This window comes from Pristis pectinata, chromosome 37 (assembly GCF_009764475.1).
Source record: "Pristis pectinata isolate sPriPec2 chromosome 37, sPriPec2.1.pri, whole genome shotgun sequence".
Classification (NCBI taxonomy): domain Eukaryota; kingdom Metazoa; phylum Chordata; class Chondrichthyes; order Rhinopristiformes; family Pristidae; genus Pristis; species Pristis pectinata.
The window spans coordinates 4,135,108-4,144,851 of NC_067440.1; the positions used below are offsets into that span (position 1 = coordinate 4,135,108).

Below are 9,744 nucleotides of genomic sequence, written 5' to 3' on the forward strand. Positions count from 1 at the left end.
ATCACCATATCACTTCAACCTTCGCGCGTGTACAGTTGCAATTAACCAAATTCATCAATCGTGGAATTGAATTTAGTAGCCGAGAGGTAATGTTGCAGCTATATAGGACACTGGTCAGACCCCACTTGGAGTACTGTGCTCAGTTCTGGTAACCTCACTACAGGAAGGATGTGGAGGCCATAGAAAGGGTGCAGAAGAGATTTACAAGGATGTTGCCTGGATTGGGGATCTTGCCTTATGAAAACAGGTTGAGTGAACTCGGCCTTTTCTCCTTGGAGCGACGGAGGATGAGGGGGGGACCTGACAGAGGTGTATAAGATGATGAGAGGCATTGATCGTATGGATAGTCAGAGGCTTTTCCTCAGGGCTGAAATGGTTGCCACAAGAGGACACAGGTTTAACATGCTGGGGGTAGGTACAGAGGAGATGTCAGGGGTAAGTTTTTTTACTCAGATAGTGGTGAGTGCGTGGAATGGGCTGCCGGCAACGGTGGTGAAGGCGGATACTATAGGGTCTTTTAAGAGACTTTTGGATAGGTACATGGAACTTAGAAAAATAGAGGGCTATGGGTAAGCCTAGTAATTTCTAAAGTAGGGACATGCTCGGCACATCTTTGTGAGCCGAAGGGCTTGTATTGTGCTGTTGGTTTTCTGTGTTTCTAATGCAGTATTTGCACACCGGGGCCACGCACATCACATCAATATCATTGAGACAAGTTTCACTGGAAGAGCCGGTGTTACTAACTGCAGGGACTTTCTGTGAAACGCCTGGAAGGAAATGCAGCTTTCTTAGCACTGCTTCTCATTGCAAGGAGAATTGCTTCTGAAGGTAGGTTGTATTTCTCGAGAGTTCAGTCGTCCTGCGAGGATTTACAGTCAGGCAGCGTTCTCGGGAGTGACGGTGTCACATGTGGTTAACGTGAAATGAGGTCCGTTTGCAGTGGCGAGTCGTAATGATCTCCGCCGCGATGTTCATGGTCAACAGTGAAGTCGTTTTTCAAATTACTGCTAAATTAACAAGAAATCAGTTCCTGAAGCCAAAACTATGTCAAAGCAGAGACTCTGTCCGTGAAGAGTTCAGTCCGAAGAGAGCCCTTTCCCTGAAAATAAAGAGACAGATTTTAAAGTTTGATAACTATTTGTTGATGTGAAAATCGGCAAAGTGACAAAATGCAGTTCAATGTAGATAAATGCGAACAGAAGTGGAAGAAAACGTTAATACTCCAAGCACTATCTTCAAAGGAGTGGAAAGAGGTGTTCCCATTAGCGGATGGTTCCAATACCAAGACTCACAGATTAAACGTGTTCAACGCAGGACAAAGCGAGAGATCTGTGGAAAAGACATTTCATGCAGAGCGGTTACTACATGCAACTCACAGCCAGTGAGGGCAATGGAAAGAGTATCCTTCGGGGAGAACCAGATGGGCATTTGATGGGAAGTAATTTGTTGTCTGCAGGGAGGGAGTGCGGGTGGACTGGAATGATCGCTGTGAATCAACCGCCCAAAACCCAATGGCCGAATGGCCTCAATTGTTGGAACAATTCTCTGATTCTGACCAAAGGATCGCCGGGAGGAAACAACCGTCGAAAGAGAAACGTAAACAATGACAGCAGGTACAGACCACTCGGCCGTCAAGTTTTCCAGCCCTTCAGTATTATCAGTGGTCACCCTCTTGTCCCATTACTACATTCCCGTTCTGTTCCACACCCCTTAATGCCTTTTGTATTTAGAAACCTGTCTACCTCCTTCCTAAATATACCAGTGACTTGTCCTCCAACTATTCTGGCGCAGGGAATTCCACAGGCCCATCACCGTCCGGCTGAAGAAAGTTCCCTCATCTTGTCCCAAATACCTTCCTCCATATTCTGATTCTGATCCCTGTGTCCAGAGCCCCAGACAGGGAAACATCTCTGCATCCAGCTTGTCGCGCCCTGTCGGAATTTCGTACGTTTCGGTGCATCCCCTCTCCTTCTCAGCTCGCGTGAATACAGGTCTATTCAACCCAGTCTCTCCGCAAACCACAGCCCTCCCCTCCCAGCATTTAGTCTGGAGAACCTTCCCTTCCCGACAGTGTGTCCTTTCTTAGGAAAGGAGACCAAAAGCACATAGAGTACTCCAGGTGTAATCTCACCAAGGCCCTTTATCGTTGGAGCAAAACATCCTTGCTCCTGTGCTCATAACATCTTGAAATGAAGGCCGGCATCCCATGGAATTTCTCAACAACCTGCTGCACCGGCATGTTTGGGCTCATTGATTGGTGTACACTCCACTGCCTTGTACATCAACGTTAATAACCCGCGTTTATTCACGTTATACTGAATTCGCTACATATTTACCCGCCAGCTCAACTTGTTTAAATCACCTTAAAATGGTCTTTACATCCTGGTTCATAACACAAGATCATCCGATTTTGTGTTATTTTTTTCTGTAAACTTAGAAATATTCCATTCAGTTCCTGCATCAACCATCAATATTTGAGGTGAACAGCTGAGGTACAAACACCGTGCCTGTGAAACCCCAGGAACCACTGCCTGTCACCCGGAGAAAGTCCCATTCACTTCTACCGCCTGTTTCCTGTCTGTCAACCAGTTTTCTATCCATGATAAATCAGCGGAATAATCTGGAGATCCAATGGACATCCACAGATGTGAATGTCCCGTCTGCAAAGTCCTGCTATGGGCGCAGTCAGTCTGAGCGACACCACATATCCGTCAGAAACGCTCCCTCACTAACTGACGTTACCATTGTTCCGTGTGAAAGTTGGAGACACAAGAGAGTGGAGATGCTGGGATCTGGAGCAACAAACAATCTGCTGAAGAAACTCAGCGGACCGAGCAGCGTCTGTGAGAGGGAAGGAATTGTGGACGTTTGGGGTGGAAACCCTGCAGCGGTACTGAGAGTGGAAGGGCGAGACGGCCGGTATATAGAGGGGAAGGGAAGGGAATACTTGGTCTCAAACCAAACACATGGTCACCAGCGTCATTCACCTGTATGTTTCCAACTCACATCTTGAACAATTCATTGAAAGTTCTTCAGCGCAGGTTTATTTCCTCAGTCGCTTTCTCTCAAAGCAAGTCAACAAATTTATTTGGAATTACGGATTAATGTATTCTTGAGCTTGGGCCAAAACCGGTTAAGAACAAAACATAACCGTTACTTGCACAGTAGCCGCGAGGTAGCAAAACAGTGCAAATTGTTTCAAGTGTCGTTAAACAAATCTGTTCCGTGGGCCACACGGGGATATATTCCGGAGGGTGAGGCCGGACGGAAATACGTATCGGGCGTCTTAAAAAAAGCGATGAAGCTGCGGAGGCTGTGACCATCATTTTGCAGTTCCCTCTGGTGAAAGGAATGCAGATCGTGTTTAAAACGGGAGGAGGGTTGAACCAAATAACTACAAGTCAGTTAGTACGGCATCAGTGTCAGGTAAAGTATTGGGATCAGTTCTGAGATCAAGGAGAAATCTTCACTTGGGAAGTCGCACAATAACCTGGGAAAGGCGGGATGGGTTGGTTCAGAGAAGATGCTCTCAGGATTATTTGACTGAATGTTCGAGAAGGTAAGAACGACAATCGATGACGGCGCTGCGTTTGATAAAGTCCATATGGACTTCAATCAGAACTTTGACAATTAATAACTTCGATTTAAATTTAGTGACACGATAAATGTTTGCTGATAACTCAAAAACAATTGATGATATGGTTGTTGGAATGAGGGAAGTTTTGTTCGACAGGAAGATCCAGAAGGGTTGGTCAATTGTGCAGACAAATAGACAAATAGAATTTCATCCAGAGAAGTGGGAGGTCATATATTTGGGGAGGTGCAATGGGGTCAGCGGATATTTAAGAAACAGCGAGTTACTGGGTGTATAAAAGGAACTTGGTCTCCTTCCACAGTTACCTACAGGTAGTGGGAGAGGTCGATAAGTCGGTTACAAAGGCAGACAGAACACTTCCCTTCAGAAGGCAAGGCAGTGAATAGAAAAGCAGCGAGGTTCTGCTGGAATTGTGTGGAATGGCTGTTAGGTTGTAACTTGAGCCGCAGTCACCTTCATCACATGACTTGAAGGGTGGATGCACGGGGTGGGGGAGGCGTGGGTGGGAGGAGGGTGAGGTTGGGGTGTGGCCTGGGTGGTGGTTGGGTGGTAGGTGGGGAGGCCTGGGTGGGTGAGGGGCTGGGAAGGGGGTGGATGGAAAGCAGATTCCCGGGAATGTTACACGAACTTGAAAATTGTTCTCACAAGGAAAGACGGAGACGCCAAAGTTGCTTTCTTTAGACCGCAGGACCGTTTTTTAGATTATAAAACGATGCTGGGGTCAGACAAATATGAAGGGCCGGTTCCCCTTGGGTGACGGCTCCAAAGGCAGGAGGGAAGAGATACACAAAAGGCTGCGATAAAGGTGGTGAAACACGTTTTCACCCAGAAGGAAGGCGATGTGTGCAACCTACTATGTAAAGGTGGCAGAACCAGAAGCCCCATCATGTGTAAAACGGGCCTTGATGACATTTGAGCACCTGTGACCTACAGAGCTGTGGACCCGGGACTGAAAGGTGGAATTAGGTTGACCGGCGTTTTTTCGAGTGGTTCTGGCAGAATTTGAAACAATTTGCACTGTTTTGCTACGTCACTGCTACTGTGCAATTAACGGTTTTGTTTCGTTCTGCCAACCCTTCTGGATCTTCTGTGTGGTGAGTTTATCCTGGTGCTTCGGGATCCCCAAAGTTTCTCCAAAGGGAGATTTTCTTTCAGCAGAGCCCAGATGTAGAGAGTTGGAGACATTATTGGGGGTGGGAGATGAACGTGCGAGTGGAGGGAGAAATTCTAAATGTTCAGGCAATGGGTGAAGAAGGCAGGAAGCAATGGTGGAAGGGTAGGATTTGGAGAAAACCACAAGAGTAGCGGGTCGGGGGGCTGAGGGAAATGTAACTGTATCCCAAGCTGCTAAAGGAGGGGAGGAAGTTGGTCAGGGACTGATCTCCAGTTTCCCACCACCCTTGGCTAAATAGAGGTGTCGGATAATGAGACGATTGCAAGCGCGGTCTGATGTTTCCAAGGAAGGGATAAAACAAGGATCACGGATCCGTTGGTTCAGAATCGGTGGTGGGCGAATTGTTGGAGAGATTGGAAAATAAGGCAGACTCACGGCCAGCTGACTAGACCCTTGATTCTGGAACTCATCGGTTGGACATTGCCACCTTCCAATGTCATTTCCTTCTTTTCAGACGTTTTGTTTTTGAAACCCCAATCCTTTGTTTAACCTCTGCATTAACTCTCCTCACACCTCACCTGAGTCATGATGATGTCTTTTTGGGTACGTTTATGTGAACTCTTCCCTCCCCTACAACAGCGAGGCATTGCAAGAAGTGCGTCAACCTGGGATGTTTTGCGTTGTTATCGCTAATTTTCAATGGGTTCAGTCCCGTGTGGAGCCGATAATTCTCAGCTCTCACTGTTGAACTAACAAGCTTCTGACATTTGTTTTGCGGCTCAGTGAATCATCACAGGGCAGGTCCGGGAGTTATTCGGCTGATATGATTGACGTCTTTCATCCTTTGTCTACAAGTAGGCAGCCCTGCAGGGAATTTGACACCAAAAGTCCAAAGGGGAAATAAAAGCTGCTGTCGGTGGGAACAAAGTCAGAGAGTCATTCATTATCGAAAGGGCCCTTTGGAGCAGGGAGTCGGTGCCGGCTGTCAAGTACCTGTCTCTGCCAATCCCATGTTCCAGCATTCTGTCCACAGCCTTCAATGCCATGGTGTTTCAAGTGCTCATCTAAACCCTGTGAAATGCTGTGGGAGGACCATGTCTTCACCACCCATTCGGACAGTGAGTTCCAGCTTTCTGATGACAAAAACCTTATCAACGCTCCTCTCATTCGCCCACTTCTTCCGTTAGACCTGTGCCCTCTGATGAAGGGAACAATTTCTCACTCCCTCCCCTATCTGTGTCCCTCATAATTTTGTACCCCTCCATCAGGGGCCCCTCGCCCAGCTCATCCTTCAATGCTTAATACGGAGGTACCGTTCGGAGAACATCTTGTGGAGGAAACAGATTGGCAGGAATATTCTTTGCAGAAAATAACTCGGAAATGAACATCTTAACTCACTCAGTGGCAGTTTTGTTTCTAACGATCTAAACATACGTTAACAATTTGTCAAACTGTCTTCAAGAGGTTGGAAGAAAATGGAGAATAAGTCTGAGAAAATATTTACCAGAGGCATCTTTTCCAGATGCATATCCTGTGGAAGAAACAGATCAGCGTCAGTGTTGCTTGCAGAAAATAATTCGGAAGTCAGCAGTTAGTTATCAGTCAACTGGACACAGTTCATACAATCGGAGAATCAGAGAATCGTACAGAAGGGAAACAGGCCATTCGACCCAACTCGTCCACACCGAACAGTTGGAATCCTTCTGTTTTCATCCCATCGCCCAGCACTTGGTCCATATCCCTCTGTGCCTCAGTGATTCGGGTCCTGATCCAGACACTTCTTGGATGCTGTCGGCGACCCAGCTTCAACCACACTCTCAGACACTGAACACCAGGTACTTACCACTCTCTGGGTGAGGAAGGTCTCCCTCAGCTCCCCTCTGAATCGTTCCCCACTTACCCTAAAGCTACGTCCTCTAGTTGTATCTATTCTGACATGGGGAGAGGTTTCCTTCAGTCTACGGTCTATAAACCCCTCATAATTTTATATGCATCAATCATGTCCCCCTCTTAAACTCACATCCTTCCCATAGCATGGTGACCAGAACTGCAGCAGTACTCCAGCTGACGTCTGACCAAGGTTTTATAAAGTGGTAGCGCACCTGCCGAATTTTGTATCAATGTCCCGACCAATAAAGGTCAGCATCCCATCTGTCTCCCAACGTTATCCACCTACTGTGCCACCTTCAAGGATCTATGGACGTGTACTCCTTGGTCGCTGTGTTCCACTCTACTCCCGAAGGCCCTCCGATCCATGTTGTATGGCGGAGGCTCATTAAAGCTTATTGTGTGTTGCTGCACATTCCAGCATCTGCTGTCCTTTGTGCCTCAGGTTTTCATTGTCTCTGTAGCTCAACGCACTTGTGCTCATGACATTATCTCGACTGGACTGTGTCTGAGTATTTCCAGCATTTGCTGTCTCTTGTCAACAATTTGTCAAGTGTTCTTCAAGGGTTTGGAAGAAAAGGGAAAATAATTTGAGTGAGAAAATATTTACCAGAAACATCCGAAGTGGACTTTTTTCCTGTGAAAGAAACAGATCAGTGTCAGGATTGTTTGTAGAAAATAATTCGGAAGCACAATTTTCACACAACTGGACGCAATTGTTTACCCCTTGGGCAAAACAGAGCTGGTCACTGACTTGTTCCACACATTTGCTCCAATTTTGCACTTACGGCACTCGGCACCAATCAATGAGCAACGGAAGCCCCTCCAATTGCAGCTCCCTCCGCTGCTGCACATCCTGGGAGGGAAGTGGGGTGCGTGAGGGGGTTGGGATTGAATCATTTCCTTGTTTTGGATCAACACACTCGTGCTTTGATGGTTCACGGGCTTTTGCCTACTCTACATTCTAATGTTCTAGAATAGCAACATACTCTAAAATATTACCCTTACCAACACTGTCCTCAGCGTCATCAAGACCCCTCTCCTCGGATACTGAAGAGGTATTCATTGAGAACCTCACCTACCTCCCAGGCACAGCTTCCCACCTTTGTCTTTAATCGGACCTACATTTACTCTAGCCATCTTTCTGCTCTTCACGTACGAGAAAAAAGCCTTGGAATTCTCCTTAACCCTACTCGTCAAAGCCTTTTCATGTCCCCTTCTCGCTCTTAAGCCCCTTCTTAAGGTCCTTCTTTGTTACTCTATATTCCTCACGAGCCCTGTCCGATCCTTGCTGCTTACACCTTATGTATGCTGCCTTCTTCTTCCTGACTAGTTGTTCCACCTCTCTCGTCACCCACGGTTCCTTCGCCCTGCCATTCCTTCTCTGCCTCACCGGGACAAACTTATCCCTAACATCCTGCAAAAGATCCCTGAACATCGAACACATCTCCATAGCACATTTCCCTTCAAAAATGTCATCCGAATTTACTATCCCAGGGTCTCGCCTTACAGCCTTATAATTCGCCTTTCCCCAATTAAATATCTTCCGTCCTCTTTGCTCCCATCCCTGTCCATGACAATTCTAAAGGTTATGGAGCAATGGTCACTCTGCCCCAAATGCTCACCCACCGGGAGATCTGTCATCTGTCCCGGTTCATTACCTAAAACTTGATCTAATATGGCATTCCCTCTAGTCGGCCTGTCGACATACTGTGTCAGGAATCCGTCCTGGACATACTAAACAAACTCCGCCCCGTCTGAACCTTTGGCACTAAGCAGGTGCCAATCAATATTTTGAAAGTTGAAGTCTCCCATTATAATAACACTGTTATTTTTGCATCTTTCCAAAAACTGCCTCCCAATCTGCTCCTCGGTATCCCTGCTGCTACCGGGGGGGGGGGGGGGGGAGGGCTATAGAATACTCCCAGTAGGGTAACTACTCCTTTCTTGTTCCTAACTTCCACCCATATTGACTCTAGAGAGGATCCTTCTACATTATCTACCCTTTCTGCAACTGTAACAGTCCCTGACCAGTGTCCCCACCCCTCCTCTTCTCCCACCCCCCATCTCTTTTAAAACACTGAATACCAGGAATATTCAATATCCATTCCAGGCCTGATGTCAGCCAAGTCTCTGTAAGAGCCACAATATCGTAGTCCCATGTACTTATCCAAGCTCTCAGTTCATCTTCCTTATTCCTGATGCTTCTCGCATTCAAGTAAATTCACTTTAGCCCATCCACTTTACTACTTTTGTAGCCTGTACTCTGCTTCTCCTTCCTCAAAGCCTCTCTACCTGTCAGATCTGACTTTTCCCCATCCCCATCCTATTCCTACGGTTTCCTTCTCCCTCGCAATCTAATTTAAACCCTCCTGAACCAACCTAGCAAACCTGGCCGCAAGGATATTGGCCCCCCTCAGGTTCGGGTGTAACCGGTCCTCTCTGTACAGGTCCCACCTTCCCCAGAAGAGATCCTAATGATCCAAAAATCTAAAACCCTCCCTCCCGCACCAACTTCTGAGCCACGCATTTATTTGCCATCTCCTCCTATTCCTACCTTCATGATCTCGTGGCACTGGCAGCAATCCCGAGATTGCTACCCTTGAGGTCCTGTCCTTCAGCCTTCTGCCTAGCTCGTTAAACTCACTTTTCAGGACCCCATCCCTATTCCCACCTATGTCGTTGGTACCAACATGAACCACGACTTCTGGCTATTCTCCCTCCCGTTCAAAAATCCTGTGGACCCGATCAGTAACATCCCGGACCCTGGCACCTGGGAGGCAACATACCATCCGAGATTCATGAGATGGACTATGACCTCACGATCTACCTTGTTTTGACCTTGTACCGTATTGCACTACACTTTCTCTGTAGCTGTGACACCTTACTCTGTACTGTTACTGTTTTTACCTGTACTACATCGATTCACTTTTTACTAACTCAATGTAACTGCACTGTGTAATGAATTGACGTATACGATGGTTTGTAAGACAAGTTTTTCACTGTACCTCGGTACAAGTGACAATAATAAACCAATACCCTACTGCAGAAAAGACTGAGGGTTGACATGATCGAGGATCATAAAATAATGAGGGGCAGAGACAGGGTGAATTGTCGAAAGAGAAAGGGCTGGTGTTTTAGTTGAAAG

General features: G+C 46.9%; 1 long non-coding RNA gene across 1 annotated transcript; it reads right to left on the reverse strand.

The window, feature by feature from the left end:
• Positions 1-651: 651 nt before the first annotated feature.
• On the reverse strand, positions 652-7,234 carry LOC127586710 (uncharacterized). The gene is made up of 3 exons (XR_007958721.1): positions 7,207-7,234; positions 6,214-6,240; positions 652-1,099 (listed from the first exon to the last, which is right to left on the reverse strand). It is a non-coding gene; the product is annotated as an uncharacterized LOC127586710 (long non-coding RNA).
• Between the last annotated feature and the right edge of the window lie 2,510 nt (positions 7,235-9,744).